The following is a 19,860-nucleotide window of genomic DNA, read 5'->3' as shown; positions in this document are numbered from 1 at the left end:
TGGTCTGTTGCCTCGGTGTCTTCACTCAGCATCCCCACGACACTGATCCTGACATGTTAAAACTAAGACCAATCCTCTCATTTTACAGATGAGGAAACTGGGGCTCATAGCAAAATAGGGGGCTTCCTGGGATTCTAGCAACAGAGGAGACTAGAAGCGAAGCTTCCTCATTTGTTTTCAACCCCTCCCCCCCACATCTCCTCTTTGGGACCCTCTCATGGTCAAGATGTCCTTTTGTGAGGTGCCCTCAAGCCTTCCCTGCTATCCATCCTATCCGGGAACTTGAAGGAAACTGCTCTCAACTCTGACATTAAATTTGTGACAATTAGGACAAGTCCACTTTCCTCCTTGTCAATTCCTCATCTCGAAATTATGAAGCTAAAGTGGGTGTTCTCTAAAGCCCCATCCAGTCCTGGCAGTCTGTAGTAACTCTGAGGCTATGATGGGTTTTCTGCAACCTAATTTCCACAGTTCTCTGCCAAATATGCATCAATGGTATCTTCTGGTTATTTATGAAGCTGGTGGTGCTACTGGCCAATGAAAGAGAACACTGAAACAACAGAGTAAAGCGATTTCAGCACTTTATGAACACGGGCCAGTGAAGGCCCATACACAGGTTTAACCTAGATGTTAAGTAGTTCCAGGTGAAACAGGTGATTGGACCTCGTCACTACAGTAGCCCCAGCAACTAGAATGTAGCTGGCGCACAGAAGGCGCCAAATATTGATAAATATTGGTAAATATTTGTGGGATATATGTTGAAACTAACCTGCTCGCCATTTGCATTTTTTTACTAATTATATCTAATTGTTCTACTACCTAAAATTTGTCCTTTTATAGAGGATTTATAATAGAAATTACTTCTTTGCTTCTCCCTGTAAATGTTATTGTACTGTATGCCAAATTTCTAAGAGGTGCACTATGACGGTGATGGCTTCATGATTTCATTCTATCCAGAGGTAGGAGTGATCAGACCTTACGGTGCCTGTGCCCACCTCCCCGTATACCTGCTCTCACAAGTCCAGACCTGACCACCCCAGATGGCCACTCACCTGGGCCCTCTCCGCCTCCTTCCTTCAGAGGGCTTTACGGTCTTATACGTTGCCATGAACTTGCTTCCTCTAATGCTCCCCCTCGTCTTCCCCTTCACCACCCACCCCAGGCAGCCATGTAACTTGGAAGTGTTTATTTTTACCATCTGTGTCTGAGTGTGACTGTGACCAGAACCAGCCTTGTGTTTAAGGCATGAACTTACACCTCCTGTCTTTCCACCCTCACACTTTCCTCTACAGACCAGATGAAGGTTCCTAAAAGTCCCTACCCGTACCTTCCCTCCCTCACAGCTCCAACCTAAACCGTCTCCCCACCCCAACCCCAAGCTCCCTGAAATTCCCCACGAATCATTTTTAAAGTATCGTCTACACAAAGCGCTTTTATAATACAGTAAGTTCCCATTCCAGCCCACTTCTTGCCTGTGGGTACTCGCTCCTCTCCCCCCACTACTTCAAAACAACCAGGGGCTCTCAGATCTCTGGGACAGGGATCCCAAGTATTTACCCCTCTGCAGCACTCAGAATTACTCAGTACTATGATCTATCCATGTTCTCAAGGGTCACCAATATCTGAGGGTGAACTCTTGAGGCTTGGAACTACGTTTTATTTGTATTTTTAGCATACCGCAGATTCTCAGTGTTTGTTCAAAAGAAAGTAAGGGTGTCAGGGAGATCATCTCTCCCCAGCTCCATTCTCTCCCCTCAGCACCACACATGTCTCCACTTGTCCACCAGCTACCTCTGTCTAGCTGTCCATTGTGGGCACCTCAGAAATCTCCAATTCTCCGTGCACAAAAAGCAATGAACTATTCCCCTACTCCTAAACCTCCTGATCGCCGATGATTTCAGCCACATTAACTTGGGTCAAAGCAGAAAACTCAGCATGTTCTTCCATCACAGGTAACCAATCACTAAGACCTAGTGTACATTTTACCTTAATGTTTATTATCTCCTCTCTCATCCTTATTGCCTTATATTCTTGAGGTCAGGCCCCAGTTCTCAAAATCATCTCCCACCTTCCAGCCCCTCTTCTACACAGCTGCCAGAGGGCTCTTCCTAAAACTCAGTGATCATGCCATAACTCCTGCGCGTAAACCTCTTACATCTCCCTCACTCCTCAGTGATCAAGTCCAAACTCCACATATAGCATTCGAGGCCTTTTCAGATCTGGCCCTGATTACAGTACCCCCTCCACCCCACCCCTCTTTCCCTATATTTTTCAACCCAGCAGACCAAACTCACCTTCATGCCCTTGAATATGCTGTATTCTCATGACTCTGTACATGGGGCTTCCTCTGGCTGGAATCCAAGGTCCACCAAGAGTTCATTTTCTTTCTTCCCTTTTCTTTTTTAAAGATTTTACTTTTAAGTAATCTCTACACCCAACATGGAGTTCGAACCCACAACCCTGAGATCAAGAGTCAGATGCTCTACCAACTGAGCCAGCAGGTGCCCCACCAAGGGCTAATTTTCAGCCCTCAAGATCCAACTCTCATGGCATTTTTATGACATCTTCTTCAACTAAAGTCCAGGCTGTCATGTTAATTTACAATAGTTTCCTTCTAAAAGGAGTTTGAGGTGGCTGACAAACCATGCACACACTGCAAATATGTATGTGTATATATTTATATATTTGTGTGTGTGTGTGTATTTTTTTTTAAGGGAAAGAATATCAGGGCAAAGATAAGGCAAGGGTTAAAAAAAACCCAGAAGCTAGGGAGTGGTGTAGCATTCAAAACTTCTATCATAATGTCTCATACTCCCCTTGTTAGAGATAATTTGACCCTGAGTTTTCTATCCAAAATGAATTAGTTACTCCTCTGTGAGCTCACTGCCAGTTGTATATGACTATACTGTAGCACTTCCCATATTTTTTTGAAATTTGCTCTTTGTGTCCATCTCCCTCACTGGACTGAGAAATTCATAAGGGAATACATAATTTCTGACTCATCTCTGTATCCCCAGCAGGAAGCATATGACTCAGCAGACAACTGGTACTCAGCAGACATTTGTTGAATGAATGTCACCGTGGACAGGGAAGAGGGTACTAGTGTTGGGTGAGCTCCCTACCAGGCATTTGAAAAAACATTGTTTTATCCTCATAAAAAAAAAAAAAAAATTACATGGCTGAGAAATGGCAGAGCCAGGATTTGAACCCCAAACTATCTCTCCAAAGCAAATGCTCTTTCCATTAGCACACTGCTCCCTACCTTCAACATCACTATCTACTCAAATATCCACTCCTTCAAGGTCTGGTTTAAAAAAAAACCCTCCTCCAAGAAGTCTTTCCTACTCATTCAGGTCCAGCCCAGACCTTCCACAACACTCAAGTAAGAAACAGCCACAATTCAGGAGAGGAAAGGGCGCCTTCTCAGTAGGGGTAGGTGAGAACTGAGCAGGCTGCATAGGTATTCTGCAGATGGTGTTGTGAGGTCCTGAGCTCCCCCTGGCAGTCCCTTTCCCTGGGGTACAGTCACTAGGCCTTCGTGCCTTTCTCTCCAGTCTTCAGGGTCCAAAACCTTCAAGTTCTCCCCATTTCAAACTGAACCCCAAGTGAACTGTGTTCAAAACACACTCCTTCATTACATCGGTCAGACCTTTGTATTTTAAGTGTCTTATCAACCTTTAGCGTCTGTGAGTACCCCAATCTCTTGAAACACATGAAAATAATTTCAGGAATCACAAGAAGGGACAATGACATTTTAGGAAGCCCAATCATCTGGCTCTCAACCCATCTGAATATTTTTGGGGTGGCCTGGGTGTAAGAAAAGACAACCTGCGATCTCATCCCAGCATCCCTTTCCCCTCCCTGGGAGCAGGATGCCTGGTCTCTAAGGGCAGGATGGAATCCTGGTCCAGAATGCTTCTGGGGTAGTGAACTCTGGTCCCTCCCTCAACATCTTCCAGAGCTTCAGAATTCTTCTCTCTCCCCCTCCCCAGTCCACCCCTTTCTCTCCCTGGTCCCAAACTCCCATAACAGCCCTCAACCTTAACTTAGGAACTATGGTTTTGAATTCATATTCAACAATTCCCTTGGTAACACAAACTCTCATCTGACATGCTGAAATCCACATCACTGGCTCTTGTATTTTTCCACCTGGTTTTAAATGTGTGACAAATAGAGCTCTGCATCCAACCCCTCTCCTGTACTGCAGGAACGTTTGTAATCTTAAGTGTTACCACATCTAAGAAACAACCAATCTCTCCGATCAGAAGAGGTAGGCTAAATAAATTCTTCATGGTTTCCTACTCCTAAATAAAGATTATTCGTGCAATTTACAGTAGCTACCTCATAGCGCTGGTGTGATGATTTAGATAACTCATACCAACTGTTTAGTACCTGGGGCCTGGTACACAAAAAGTGCTCAAAATTTGGCTATGATCATTTATGTACACTATCTCTCACAATAGTACCAGGGGGTGGGTATTATATCACGCATTCCCCAAACCCCAGCACCCCCTCCTCCTTACCCCATTAACAGTAGCAGCAGCCCAGGCTCGGAGTAAAGAAGCTTTCCCAAGGTCAGGCGGGCACCGATATGATGATGCTCGGCCCTCGGCCTCTGACTGAGGGACCCCTCCCATTATACCCTCGGACGGGGCACCGGGGGGCCTTAAAGGAGACAAGTATGGAAAAGCGCTGAGCACAGTGCCTGGCAAGGAGCAGGGACCCTGGGATGCGAAGACCGCGGCACTGCGGTCGCCTGGACTCCTCCCTAGCTGCTCCCCCGGCCCGGGGGAACCAGAGTCCTCCCACCCCCACCCCGGGTGCGCCGCCGAATCACCCCGAGGTCCGCGCCCTGGGGCTTTGTACGCCGCAGGCCGGCCCCACTCACCGAGTCCCAATCGCGGCGCGCGGAAGGGGCCGCCTGGCCTGCGGGGCTGGGGTCGCGGTGGCTCGGCCCGGAAACCCGCCATGCCGGCCCGCGGCCCCCGCACGCCGGGCCCGCGCCCCCGCCCCCGCCCCGCTGCGGCCCGCCCGGCGGGGGAGCCTCCTACCTGCAGCGGCGGCGCGGCGGCCGAGGCGACCGGGGGAGGGGCCGGCGAGGCGCGAGCGCGGGCGGCCTCGGCTCCTCTCGCAGGCGGGGCGGCCGGGAGGGCCGCGGGCTCCGGAGCACCGGGCAGCGGCGGCGCGCCCCCGGCCGGCCAGGCCCCGCCGCGCGCGCCGCGGCCACAAAGCCCGGGAGCCGCCGCCCCCTCGCGGGCCGGCCGCCGGCTGCGGGTCCGTCGGCGCGGAGCAGGGCGGGAGCGCGGCCCCGCGCAGTCCCCACCTCCCTGAGCTGCGGCCGCCGGGCTCCCCCGAGGCGCGGGGCGGGGCGCGGGGTGTCCCCCGCCCACCCGACCGTCTTTCTCCGTGCTGACATCCCAGTGCTGATTGAGTTCCCTCTTCCCACCTCTGCGGAGGGGCTCCTGGAGGCCCCGAGAAACTGTGTTTCATCTCCTTGAACAACAAAAGAATCCATTTGTCACAAGGGATTTGGCGGCCATGGACACGAGTTAGCTCCGTCCAAGTCCTCTGTCTGAAAAGGGCCCCCTTTTCTTTTGGGACACCCTGCTACTCGAAACAGCCGGCCCTCGTGTGCTTGGTTCATCACGGAGTTTTGTTTTGTTTTGTTTTTTTATTTGCGGGATGTGTCTCCCCCTAGGCTGCGCGCTCCTAGGGCAAGGACTGTGTGTGCCCTCTGAAGCCCAGGACCTGGGTCAGACACTTTGTGCTGAGTAAGTGGAAATTCACGCGCAGATCAATGAATGCACAACAGATCAAAGTGTAGAACAAGGCACGTTTTATTGCACCTCCCACAAGGATGGTGGCTAGGTGTTTCTTACGTCCTGTATCCATGGAGAAGATTCCAAGCTCAGAAGGGCGGAAAGAGCTGTTGAACTTTGTTTTAATTAAGGTGAAATTCACATAACCTAAAATTAACTACTTTAAAATGAATAATTCAGTGGCATTTATTACATTTACAATGTTGAGCAACCAACATCTCTGTCTGGTTCTGAAAAATTTTTATTACCCAACAGTGACTCCCCATTCCCTCCTCACTCTCCTCCCCCCCCCCCCCCCCCCAATCTCTGGGCAACCACTAATCTATTTTCTGTCTCTCTGGATTTGCCTATTCTGGACATTTCATATACATGGAATCACAGTATGTGGCCTTTTATGTCTGGTTTCTTTCACTTAGCTTGATATTTTTAGGGTCATCTATCTTGTAGCATGTATCTATCAGTACTTCATTCCTTTTTAAGGACAAATAATATTCCACTGTATGTATACCACAATTAGTTTATACATCATCCATTGGTGGATATTTCCATTATTTCCATCCTTTGTGAATAGTGCTGCCCTGAACATGCCTGTAATTGTATTTGACTGGGTGCCCGTTTTCAATTCTTTGAGATATACATACCTAGGATTACCCAGGATCAAAAGCGCCAGTAAAAATGAAGATATTATAAGAGTTTTACTGCTTATTGTTTATTATCATAACAATAATTTGTCTAGTATCCAAGTAGCTTTGAAATTTTCCAGAGAACCTGGAAACTAAGACCAGCCTGAGGAAGTTGCTATTGATAAACAAACTTTATGACAATCACGTCCCTGGAACCCAAGGCAAGATACCATTTCTACTATAGTTTTCCACCCCAGTGCCACATTAGACATCCATGAATATTTCCTTCTTAAATAGGGATATGGTCCAGAGAAAACAACTGGGGTGTGAAAATAAGAGTGTCAATTGGGATTAGAAATGTGATTGACAGATGGCACAGAATGGGAAAAACGGTGGATTTAACAGATAGGTTCTGGGTTTGAATCCTGACTTTACTGCCTATATCTTTGTGAACTAAGTTAAACTCCTTGAATCTCAGTTTTCTCATTTCTAAGGTAGGAATAATAATACCTAACTTGGCAGGGTAGATTAACCTACTTGACTTCAGTAAATGACCAGTATTATTATTGTTATTTTTGGTTATTTAAAGTAATGATGATTGACATGAGTCACATGCTGAAATGCTGTTAAGGAAACACAGAAAACTCATATTTAAATTAAAAAATATTTTTGAGGGGCGCCTGGGTGGCTCAGTCGGTTAAGCGGCCGACTTTGGCTCAGGTCATGATCTCGCGGTCCGTGAGTTCAAGCCCCGCGTTGGGCTCTGTGCTGACAGCTCAGAGCCTGGAGCCTGTTTCAGATTCTGTGTCTCCCTCTCTCTGACCCTCCCCTGTTCATGCTTTGTCTCTCTCTGTCTCAAAAATTAAAAAAAAAAAAAAAAAAAGTTTAAAAAAAAATTAAAAAAAAATTTTTTTTGAATGTTTGTTTATTTTTAATTTTTTTTTTTAACGTTTATTTATTTTTGAGACAGAGAGAGACAGAGCATGAACGGGGGAGGGTCACAGAGAGAAGGAGACACAGAATCTGAAACAGGCTCCAGGCTCTGAGCTGTCAGCCCAGAGCCTGACGCGGGGCTCGAACCCACGGACCGTGAGATCATGACCTGAGCCGAAGTCGGACGCTTAACCGACTGAGCCACCCAGGCGCCCCGAATGTTTGTTTATTTTTAAGAGCGAGAGAGAGAGAGAGAGCGCGCGTGAGTGGGGTAGGGACAAAGAGAGACAGAGACACAGAATTTGAAGCAGGCTCCAGGCTCCGAGCTGTCAGCACAGAGCCGTGAGATCATGACCTGAGCCGAAGTTGGACACTTAACCAACTGAGCCACCCAGGTGCCCCAGAAAACTCATATTTAATTATGTGTCTCCTCTCCGAATCAAGAGAGCAAACGTTCTCCAAAACAAACATGACCAGGGAATCTACTCAGACCTGTAATGTGGTCACTGCCCTCCCAGTTCTCTCCGTGTCCCTAACTGAGTTCTCTTCATGTTCCTTTCCCTTGAACAAACTTCTTTAATCTGTCTGAAACTTCTCTGGAAAGTAGAGTAGCAATACCCACTTAACAAGATTGTTTGATGACTCAGTACCGTATCTGTCTCTAAAGGGCTTAGCACAATGCAAGTTTCATAGAAAATACTTAATCAATGTTAGCTGTTATTTCATTATTAATAATAAAGCTGTTATCAGGGTGCCTGGGTGGCTCAGTCTGTTAAGCGTCAGACTTCAGTTCAGGTCATGATCTTGCGGTTCATGAGTTCAAGCCTCACATGGGGCTCTGTGCTGACAGTGCAGAGCCTGGAGCCTGCTTTGGATTCTGTGACTCCCTCTCTCTCTCTGCCCCTCCCCTGCTCGCTCGTGCTCTCTCTCTCTCAAAAATAAACATTAAAAAATTTTTAATAATAATAATACAGCTGTTATAACTTCTCTGTAGAAAATGTTAACAGAAGGGTAGGGTCCACATATCTAGTAAAAGGAAGGCCTATAGAAAGAACACATCCAGGTGACTCGTCTCTTCCCCAAGAGCATGGGGCTTGCCTCAGATGGTCCATCCCCATGCTGGAGGCACACGATGCACTGTGCTCTGATAGCATGTGGAGAACAACTCTGCAAATGGTCTCCTCTACACTCAGATCCAGTCTCACCAAGCAGTTGACATAGGAGTTGGTTTCTACACAAGTTTCCTTACAGGAGGAAAAATAGACGGATCATCTAACCTGAACACTCTAGAGTTCTGAGAAAGTACAGTTCTCTTTGAAAATTAATGCACTGGTATTTCATTTATCCATGTGCCTGTTTTGATTTTGACTGGCCAGATCCAGTCTTCCTAAAATCTAATGAAGTATAGACATTAGAGACTTCTTTCATCTGGCTCTTTGGGGGGTAAGGAGTAGATTCATTCAAATTTGCTAAAGAAAAAGATGTTTATTGAATTAAAGGTGAATTGAAAGACAAGAACCCAAGTTGAGCAGGGCCTCACAGGCACCTAAGAGCCAATAGGAACATTTCTCTCTCTTATTTGAGGTGTATCTTTCTGTCTCTGCCTCTCTGACTTTTTCTTCTTGTCTCTCAGTCCCCTCTCTTTGTCTTGGCCTGCCTTTGTCTCCCTCTGTCCATGTACTCCCCTATCTCCCAGCCTGTTCCTTCTGCTTACTTACCTGCACTTGACCATCATGGGTACCTCGGCCTAGGGTAGAAACCTCCTCCTTGTCTCTTGGTTCATATTTACCCACACAAAAAATGTGACTGATCTAGCTTATCATTTCACGCCAGGACACAAGCTGGCAGCTTATGAATTGACTAGTTTGGGACTAGAAGTCCATTTCCGACTCAATCGGCAGTTGTGGGATATAAGGGAGGTATCATCCAGTACAAAAATAACCACCCAGCACAATGGACACTGGGAGTGGGGGTATTCACTGGATACGGGCATGGGTGGATAGATGCACCAAAATCATACTTTCTGAGCCAAATATCAGGATAAGTTGTACCAAGAGTATTTGCAATCCATTCTCTGATGGTAGAGGTAATCTAGGAGATATAGTTCTGATGCTAAAATATCAAAACTTCTGAAGCATTTTGAAAGCTAATGACAAGAATAAACACAGATTTTTGAACTTGAGACTTTTCTGGAAAATATTAGTTACTCTAAGATGGTGAGTGATTTTATAAAGCAGCATACGTACATCACAGAATTGTTTAGAGGACTGAGGTTTGTATATAAAAATCATTTAAGTAGTTCCCATATAATACAAGCTATTATCACATAGTGGAAGACCTATCTGTAGTGATCCTACTAAGGTGCAACTATACTATCAGGCAATCCCTGACTGTTGGTCCATCTGTCTCTTGGCACATTTCTCTTTAAATACAATATTAAGCACAGATAAGCAGGAAAATAGTTTTTAGGAAGCTTCAGGGATTCCTCCTAGGATCTTACCACTGAGGGCATTGAGTTAATATTCTATCTGAACATCTCCTTCCCAAAGTTAGAGAAAGGTAGGCTATTATTCTTCAATGGCCACATATATCCAAATATCTTTCATAAGACGTGGGCACTGAGATCAACAAAAATGCCTCAGTTTACAGGACCTATCTGTCCAGGGAAGGAATGAGGGGCACAGAGCATGGAGCGCTGAACAAGAGGCTACAGGTGAAGCTGTTAAGAACAAAAGCCAGTGTTGATGGAACAATCTAGAGGAGTGTCAGATCATAAAGTGATGGGGGGAGAGGCCAACGTGAAATACAGGCTGCCTGAAACTTCCAGGACTCAGGGAGTTCAACCTGAGTTGAACACTGCCCTCTACCTTTTCCTGAGACCCACCTTATCTATTTTATTTTATTTATTAAAAAAATTTTTTTAATGTTTGTTTATTTTTGAGAAAGAAAGAGACTGAACAGGGGAGGGGCAGAGAGAGAGAGAGAGAGAGAAAGAGAAACAGAATCCAAAGCAGGCTCCAGGCTCTGAGCTGTCAGCACAGAGCCTGATGTGGGGCTCAAACTCACAACCCACAAGACCATGACCTGGGCCAAAGTTGGACACTTAACTGACTGAGCCACCCAGGCACCGACTCCCTCCCCCACCCCGTCTATTTTATTTATTTATTTATTTATTTATTTATTTATTTATTTATTTATTTATTTTAATGTTTATTTATTTTGAGAGACAGAGAGAGAGAGGGCTAGGGCAGAGAGAGAGGGAGACACAGAATCTGCAGCAGGTTCCAGACTCTGAGCTGTCTGCACAGAGCCCAATCCAGGTCTTGAACCCACGAACCATGAGATCACGGCCTGAGCTGAAGTAGGGTACTTAACTGTATGAGCCACCCAGGTGCCCCACCTTGTCTATTTTAAAGTGGCTGGATTCACAAGCTGCTGGCCACTAAAATTGCTGGTGCCATAGTAATTTGACGTTAACATTGAAGTGGTTTTGGGGAACATGTTGTTGGTACCTAGGTGTATTAGTTATTTATTGCTGTGTAACAAATCACTCCAAAATTTAGAGGCGGAAGCCAACAAACATTTATTATCTCACAGTTTCAGTGGGGCAGGAAGCAGCTTAGCTGAACAGTTCTTCCAGGTCGGTCAGATGGTTTCAGTCAAGATGTCAGCTGGGGCAAGAGGCAGATTCCAATGTTCTTTGTAGACCCAAATTTGTCCTCACAGGTGCTCGTCTGTCCTTCATCTCATCTACATCCAGGCTCAACACTAGACTCGAGGCAACAGCAGCCTGAACACACTGTTCCATAAGCTGTCACAATTACGTCAGGCCTAACCCCTTGAAACTGTCCAAAGACACTGGGGCAAGCCTGCATTACTTTTCATAAAACTGCTTGACCCTGTTTTGTATTTCTAGACCTCCTCTGCCACTAATAGGCTGTGAAACCTTGGGAGGGAGGTTTAGTGCCTGAAAAATGAAGAGTTTGGTTTACATCCTCGATGGCTGTTTTGGCATTATTCACCACTCCTGTCTTCCTTTCACTATCCAATTTCTAACACAGCAATTCCACTGCTAGGTGTCTCTTCTGGAAAAATATTTACCTGTGGTTACCAAGAGGCATGTTCACTGCAGCTTTGATGATGGAACGTAAAGGAAGGCATGAGGGAGAGAGGCAGAGAGAGAGAGAGAGAGAGATGCAGAAAGGAAGAAGAACAAGGAGGAGGAGAGGAGGAAAGGATGAGGAAAGAAAAGGATAAAGGGAGAAGGAAATTTTGGAAAATACCTAAGGGCCCATCAATAGAATACTTCAATAAACTATGATTTTTTTTTTTATAGGACAACAAAGCATTCTATTGATGTGGGGTTTTTTTGTTTGCTTAATTTTGGTTTTGTTTGGTTTTGCCCAGTCATTTTGGCTCCACAATTTTAAACTGGTACACATTTTAGTCTTGGGCATATTTTCACCCAGGACATTGTGATCTAAGGATGTTGTGATCCATTTTGATGCAACTAAAAAGTTAGCCTGCTCTTAACTCTACAGCAAATATGAATAGCTGGTCCTGTAAGCAAAGGTAAAAAAGCAATAGACCTACAGAAGATGACAAGGAGATTTTACTCCTCTGGAACACCTGAAAGGATTTCCTTACATATTCTCACAAATTAAGAATTAGTATAAACTGTCAGTATTTTATCCAATTCATAATAAATATTTCTGGTGGACACAATACAAAATTAAGTTGACAGTGGCTAAAAGTGCACATGGCAGATGTCAGATCTGCCAACTTTGACTTGCAAAAACAGGACTTACTAGAAATACTAATTATAAACTAGAACTCAAATAGCAGAAAAGTTAACCAATTAAATAGAAAATAGAAACTTTTCATAAAGGAATTGATTTTATTAATCCTCTCAGTTACAATTTCAGTAAAATAAAAATGTAAAAATTTGGACAAGGTCAAAAATTTGATGACCAAGTCATTAAAAGAAGGAATATATGAGAAACTTTCATAGCCAAGAGGAGTTGAAGGGGACATGACAATTAAATATAATGTGCTGTGTGGATGAAACCGGGAACCAAAGGGGGGCATTAGGCAAAGGAAATCTGAATAGAGTATAAGCTTTTGTTAATAATAATGTATCAGTGTTCCTTTTCCCAACCTCAGGCTGGACATAGTGGGGAGAATGCTGACTGCAAGATAGAAAACAGATTGGGTTAAAAAAAATAATGATGATAATGATAATAATCAATAATCAATAATCAAATAATAATAATGATGATGATGATATTGATGATGATGTATCAACACTGGTTCATTCATTGTGACAAAGGCCCCATGCTAATATCAAAGGTTAACAATAGGAAAAATTGGGTGTGGGGGGTATATGCAAACACTGTACTATCTTTAGTTTGGAATGACTTTCACAGTTTCGGGAAGTATTAGGTATTTTATAGGATGTCCCTCAGTTTTTCTCAATATTAGATGGGGGTTATGGATTTGGGGGAGGGAAGTAACTATTAGAATTTTTAATTGTGAAATTCTGCGCATCTAGAGAAATACTACTTGCACATATGGGAAAAGGGTACAGACAAGGGTTTTTGGAGCATTATTTGAGAAAAAGTAAAAAACATCTATTGATAGGGAAATGATTAAATAAACTATGGAATAGCCATAGTGTAGAACACCACATTTCATTGACTATAGGCGTCATCAATTATAGACATCATTATTTTATGTATCACTAAGAAAAATGCTCCTAATTATGACATATTTATCACTCATACTTTTTTTCATACTTATTCAGAAAGCCAACTAAGACTTAAGGCATGGATTTTTTCAAAATTTCATATCATCCTTGTGCATACACTAAAAGGAAAGTATTCACAAAATAAAGACACATCTAAATCTTCTTCTCAGCGCCTGAACCTTCTGAATCATGTTTAGACTCCGAATCATCAATATTCCAGGCTGCTAACATCCATTCTGCAAGTTTTGAAGCATATCCAGCAGGCAATGACGGCTACATCACTACTGCTGCCTAGCTGACAGCAATTGTAAGGTGCATACCAATTTTAAAGATCATAAAATGTGAATGAAAATGTGTGCCTTAGAATAATGAAACAAGGATATCAGGCCACAGCTAAAGGGACCGAGGCAGTTTCATATATGCTACCATGCAAAGCTCTAATTCATATTGCAAAGGAAAAACAGCTAGTTGCAAGAAATATATACACTATGAGCTCATTTATGGAAAAAGCAGAATCAGCCTCTATATTTCTGTAGCAGACACTGAATTGGTTACCTAAAAGATAGGCACAACTTGCTTTTACTGTGCCATTCTATACTTCAGATACTTGCAAGGTAAATTACTTTCCTACACTCCCTTGTTGATAGACGGGTCATGTGATACAGCTCTGGCCAATGAATTATAGGCAGATGTTCTGGTAGGCTTCCTTTCCTGATAAAAATAAAAAACTTCGCAAGAAGATGACTGTTGTCCTTTCCTGTCTAGTGTGTGGACACATTCTTAGAGGAGCAGCAATCACCTTGTGGCTTGTGAGGACAAAAGCCAAAGGCTGTGGATGGTGGAAATGAAAGAAAGAGCCTGGGCTCCTGATGATATCACAGGGCTGTCCTGCATTGCTAGCTCTGCCCTGTCTGCCCCTGAGCTTCTTTCTGAAGACACCAGTGAACTGCCTTCTTTTGTTGGGTATTCAGTTGGCTGAATAGAGTCCTAACTGCCACGAGTCATACAAGTGTGGAGATAGATTTAAAAGTATCTGAACAAAGTGTAGACTAAACTGATAAAAGACAACTGGAGGTGGGAGTGGAATGGGGAGTAGATGTTGGGAGGCTTTAGCTTCATTTTCACTTTTTGAATCTCTTACAACATAAAGGTATACACATATTACCTATGTAAGTAAAAAAACATTTTTTGTATAAGACTGATGTCAAATGGAAAGGGACTTGCTGACAGGGAAGGAGCTTACAATGGGGTAGCACCTCAGGCTATTTTTTCAGATGACTTAAGCCCAGGAAGACAAAAGATTTTCTGCTGAGCTATCAGATTACTCTCCATTCAAAAAGGTTAGTATGGATTGATTTATTCTTTTTTTTTTTTAATGTTTATTTATTTTTGAGAGACAGAGAGAGCACGCTTGCACATGGGAGAGAGGCAGAGAGAGAGAGAGAGAGAGAGAGAGAGGGAGAGGGAGAGGGAGAGGGAGAGAGAGAATCCCAAGTAGGCTCTGCACTGTCAGCATAGAGGCACACAGCAGGACTCCATGTGAGATCATGACCTGAGCTGATAGCTTAACTGACTGAGCCACCCACGCACACCTGGATTGATATATTCTTACTGCAGACTGCTTCATAATGAATACCAGTTCTTTTTCTAAATGCCTACAAATTACCTTTGGTATGATCCATTCTGGGTTTGTATGGGTGCTCAGTAAAAGTCAAGATTACTAGATGGCATTTTTCAAGATTACTTTTTTCTCCTTTTTAAAATCAGAACATATCCCAGTCTTGAATTTCCTGTTACTACACACATACTCTGACATTTTCCAAGGATTACTAGCATAGCAGTGGCAAACAAAAGATCCTGGCACAAAAACCACAATATGATGGCTATTATGCTATTAATAATGATAATGATAATAATAGTACTTATCACTTATCGGTGGTTTTCTGTGTGCCAGGCAGAGTGCTAAGCAATTTACACACAGTCGCATTTAATCTTCACAAAAGCCTGTTGCAGTCCATGGCTATTATCGGTTCCATTTTATTTTATTTTTTAAATGTTTATTTACTTATTTTTGAGAGAGAGAGAGGGGCAGAGAGAGAGGGAGACAGAGAATCCCAATCAGGCTCTGCACCCTCAGCGCAGAGCCCAACCCAGGACTCAAACTTACCAACTGACATCACAACCTGAGCCAATATCAAAAGTAGGATGCTCACCTGATTGAGCCAGGTAGTCTCAGGCGATTAACTTGCCCAAAGCCACAGTCACACTAAGTCATAAATGTATTGGAACCCGCAAAGCACCAGCTCTTGACCATTAAATTTAACTGAAAGGCAAAATCAACAGACTTCTACAGGTAGTGGTAAAAGGCGCATCGTGTGCAAACTGAGGTCAGTCTCCAACAGGTTCCCTTTGAGTATCCGTCGACACCCCCTACCTGGCCCCACCTTCACTAACTCCGAGGAGCCAGAGCCGACTCCTTTTCGGATCCTATCCGTATTTTCCTTATCACCGCAGGCTGAGTTCCGCAGGCCCCGCCCCCCAGCCGGAGGGCGCCTCCAACGCGAGCGCACTTTAGCCTGGAATTTGACTAAGGTTCCGCGCATCCCCGAGTGCAGGGGACAGGTGCTGAGGGGCGCGTGGTGCGGGGCCACGCCTGGAGGTGGGTGGGGCCTCTGTGTAAACTGCGAGAGGCCTGGGCTTTGGGCTTGCGGAAATAAATGGTGGGGAGTGGGCTTCTTCCCCGGAAGGAACCTCAAGATGTTTCCATGCACAAGAGTTTCATCACCCATACATTTATTCCAGAAATAAGTCTTAGTGACTACTGTGTGCAGAAGCCCACCCACCTGGCATGAATACTGTCCTCCCTGGGCTCCCGCATTTGACAGATAGAACATGAGAGAGGGACAGACTAGGAAATGTGAAAGATGTTCCTTGAAATCCCCCTCCCCCTCCCTCCCAACACCCATGAATGACAATATCCAACGCAGTAGGAGGAAATATAGGCCTAAGTCAGGGTTCTTGTCCACACCTACGAGGGAGATGGTAGTCAGATTGCTTCTAAAGCCTCCATTACACTCTCTTCTGTTCTCCATGGCACTTGTACTTACTCCGCACTTAACGTCAATCTTGCTTTCTAGAAGCTTACACTCTAGTGGGCTTAGAACACTCCACCACAATATAGGATGAGGAAAGCCTGCACTCAACGGAGGGGCAAACAGCTGGAGAGGGTTTGTAGAAGACACACAATCCTCACACTGGTCCCCAGGATTATCACTGTGGTTCAAAGTAAGTAGGTAAAGACAGGCCTGACCTATTCAAAATACTTGCGAAAGTGAGGCGCCTCCCTCAGGAAGCTCACTATCTTTGACAAAAAGAAAAATTAAAGAATGGAAACAGCATGCTGTGCTGTTGACTAGGAGAAAGCAAAATAAATAAGTAATGGATAGAAAAATATGATTTCCCTTGCTTATTGGTATTTTTGTGAAAAACTATTTTTATTGCAGTTCTATTTTGTCCAAAGTTTTAGTTTCTCAAATCTGCAGCAACCTGAGCCATTTTTGCATAAGTTCCCATTTTTTCACTGTCTACTTCATGCCACCCCTCTGCCCTCCCTTCCAATTCTTCCTCCTCAGGCTATCACATTCCCCTAGTAATTAACAAACCTAAATTGTAGAAATAGTTTCTGCTCCCATTGTTCAGCTCCTAAACTGTCTTCCTTTCCAGAATATAGAGGCTTTCATTCATTAAAAAAAGCAGCCAAATCTTTTTTTTTTTTTTTTTTTTTACTTATATTGACTTAAAAAAATTTTTTTTTCAGTGAGCTCTGCACTCAATGTGGGGCTGAAACTCACCATCTGAGATCAAGAGTTGCATACTCTACCTAACCAGTCAGCGGCCCATATTGACTATTTTATAATGTCCCAGTTCCAGAAAGCTTTCCGTCTTTCCGGTCTTACAATCAAGAAATCTCAGAATTTTTGTAATTGTCCCCACTCCCACACCACCATGTCAGGTATATTACAAAGTCTTCTCAATTTTATGTCCCCCCATATTTCTCAAACTTTTCTTTGTCTCTCCATCACCATCCACCACCTTAGTCTAACTTCCCACCTGGATTACTGCTATTTCCACCTCCATTTCATTTTTGGCCTCCCTGACAATCCATTCTCCCCTGAGGAATTTTCTTTCTTTCTTTCTTTCTTTCTTTCTTTCTTTCTTTCTTTCTCCCTAATGTTTATTTATTTTGGGGGGGGGGAGCAGAGAGAGAGGAAGGGAAAGAATCCCAAGCAGGTTCTACAATCATCTCCCAGCTGTTGTGGGACTCAATGCCACATCCTGAGATCATGACCTGAGCCTAAACCAAGAGTCAGATGCTCAATTCACTGAGCCACCATGGTACCCTTCCCCTGAAGAATTTTCTTAATTCACAAATCTAATTTGTCATTGAATGCCTAATACCTATCAATGGTTTACTTTATTTTTTAAGGATAAAAACCCAAATCCTTACTGGAACCTACAATGTGCTCCTGCCAAAATCTTCACCCTCTTTGACTCTGTTCTCCCCTTTTGTCTTTCTGTTTCATCCATTGTCCTTCCAATACCTTAAACATGCTCTCCTACCACAGGAACTTTGTACAAGCTATTCCTTCTGTTTAGTATGTTCTTTTTCTTATTCATTACATTCTTTAAAATTTTTTTTTTTAGTTTTATAACTTCATTGAAGAATAATTAACAAATATGTATACTTTTAAAGTGTACAACATGATGGTTTGATATACATTGTGGAATGATTACCAAGATAAAGATAACACATCCATCGCCTCACAAAGTTAACTCTTTTGTACAAACTCTTTGTGTGTGTGTGTGTGTGTGTGTGTGTGTGGTGAGAATACTTAAGATCTACTTAGTAACTTTCAAGTATACAATACCATGTTAAGTGTAGTTGCCATGCTTGCTCTACATTAGATCCTCAGAACTTATTCTTCTTGTAACTGAAAGTTGTACCTTTTGACCTACATTTCCCCATTTCCTCTTCCCCCACAGCCTCTGGCATGACCATCATTCTATTCTCTGATTCTATGAAACTGGCTTTTTTTTCTAGATTCCACACATGAGTGATACCATACAGTATTTATCTTTCTCTGTCTGGCTTATTTGACTTAGCATAGCACCTTCACCTATGTTGTTCCACATGAAAAGATTTTCTTCTTTTTATGACTGAAAAGTATTTATTTTTATATTTATTATGAGAAATAAATATTTATATTTATTATGAGAAATATATATCTCATATTTTATATATATTTATATCTCTGTCACATTTATCTTTTATTACATATTACACATTATTACCTATTATCATATATTTCATTTACTTGTATATGAGGTATATATATACACATTTTCTTTGTCCATTCATCCACCAGCAACAGGTAGGTTGTTTCCATGTCTTGGCTACAGTCAATAATATTGCAGTGAATGTGGGAATGCATATATCTCTTTGAGATACTGATTTTATTTCCTTTGAATATATATCCAGAAGTGAAATTGTTAGATCATATAGTAGTTTTATTGTTAATTTTTTGAGGAACCTCCATACTGTTTTCCATGATGGCTATACCAATTTACATTCCCATCAACATAGTATAAGAATTCCTTTTTCTCCACATCCTTGCCGACATGTTACCTTTTGTCTTGATAACAGCTATCCTAACAGGTGTGAGGTGACTTTCCATTGTGGTTTCAATTTGCATTTCCCTGATGATTAGTGATGTTGAGCACCTTTCCATATACCCATTTGCCATTTGAATGTCTTCTTTGGACTCATCACATTCTTAACACCTACACATCCTTTAGATCTCAGATTCAAAGTAACTTCTTAAGAGAAAACTTCTCTTGGGGTGCTTGGGTGGTTCAGTGGGTTAAGCGTCTGACTTCAGCTCAGGTCATGATCTCATGGCCCATGAGTCTGAGCCCAGTGTCCGACTCTGTACTGACAGCACAGAACCTGGTGCCTGCTTTGGATTCTGTGTCTCCCTCTCTCTCCACCCCTCCCCCTCTCACGCTCTGTCTATGTCTCTCTCTCAGAAATAAACAAACATTAAAAATTTTTTTAAATTTATTATTATTATTATTTTTTAAACGTTTATTTATTACTGAGAGACAGAGAGACAGAGTGTGAGCAGGGGAGGGGTAGAGAGAGGGGAGACACAGAATCCAAAGCAGGCTCCAGGCTCCGAGCTGTCAGCACAGAGTCCGACATGGGGCTCAAACTCACAAACTGTGAGATCATGACCTGAGCCGAAGTCGGTCGCCCAACCAACTGAGCCACCCAGGCACCACCCCCAAAAATTTTTTTTGAACAGAAAATTTCTCTGACTCACAGACCAGGCCATTACAGAGAGATTTCCATTTACCCCTCCAGATACATTCTCCACCTTTTCTACCATGCTTTGTATCTAAGGAGGCCAACCTGTAAGGACCACACCAAAGACTCCCTGGCCCTCTGGCTTATGACTGGGGAAAACAATCTGAGCGGGGAGCACAGACAGGAGTTCAGAGCCAGGTGGGATATTTTGGCATTTATTCCTCTGATCTCTCTTTCAGGATTGCTGCAGGCAGTCTGTTCCCTTAACCAAGTGCCTACTACAGCTTAGACCAGGCAGGGGTCTCCACCAAGTGTTCTTTGTTTCCACATTCCAGTAACTGCCCACTCCTCCCTCCTCTTGCCCAGTGTGTC

The 19,860-nt window shown here is 43.5% G+C and overlaps 1 protein-coding gene across 5 annotated transcripts in view; it reads right to left on the bottom strand.

Moving 5' to 3' along the window:
• Positions 1-19,860, bottom strand: part of TMEFF1 (transmembrane protein with EGF like and two follistatin like domains 1) — a 153,359-nt gene that overhangs the window by 119,643 nt on the left and 13,856 nt on the right. Inside the window, exons 1-2 of one of the 5 annotated variants that reach the window (XM_042964179.1) lie at positions 4,524-4,667; positions 2,295-2,397 (exon numbers count right to left, since the gene is read on the bottom strand). The exons of 1 other annotated variant lie outside the window; for it this stretch is intronic. The gene's annotated coding sequence lies outside the window, so the exon portion shown is untranslated. Of the gene's footprint in view, positions 1-2,294; positions 2,398-4,523; positions 4,668-4,888; positions 4,973-5,051; positions 5,091-19,860 lie in introns of those variants that run through there. 3 more of the 5 variants (XM_042964180.1, XM_042964178.1, XM_007089268.3) reach the window with 3 other exon arrangements.

This window comes from Panthera tigris, chromosome D4 (genome assembly GCF_018350195.1).
Source record: "Panthera tigris isolate Pti1 chromosome D4, P.tigris_Pti1_mat1.1, whole genome shotgun sequence".
Classification (NCBI taxonomy): Eukaryota; Metazoa; Chordata; class Mammalia; order Carnivora; family Felidae; genus Panthera; species Panthera tigris.
The sequence above is the reverse complement of the archived record's forward strand: the minus strand, read 5'-3'. Positions and strand labels throughout refer to the sequence as shown.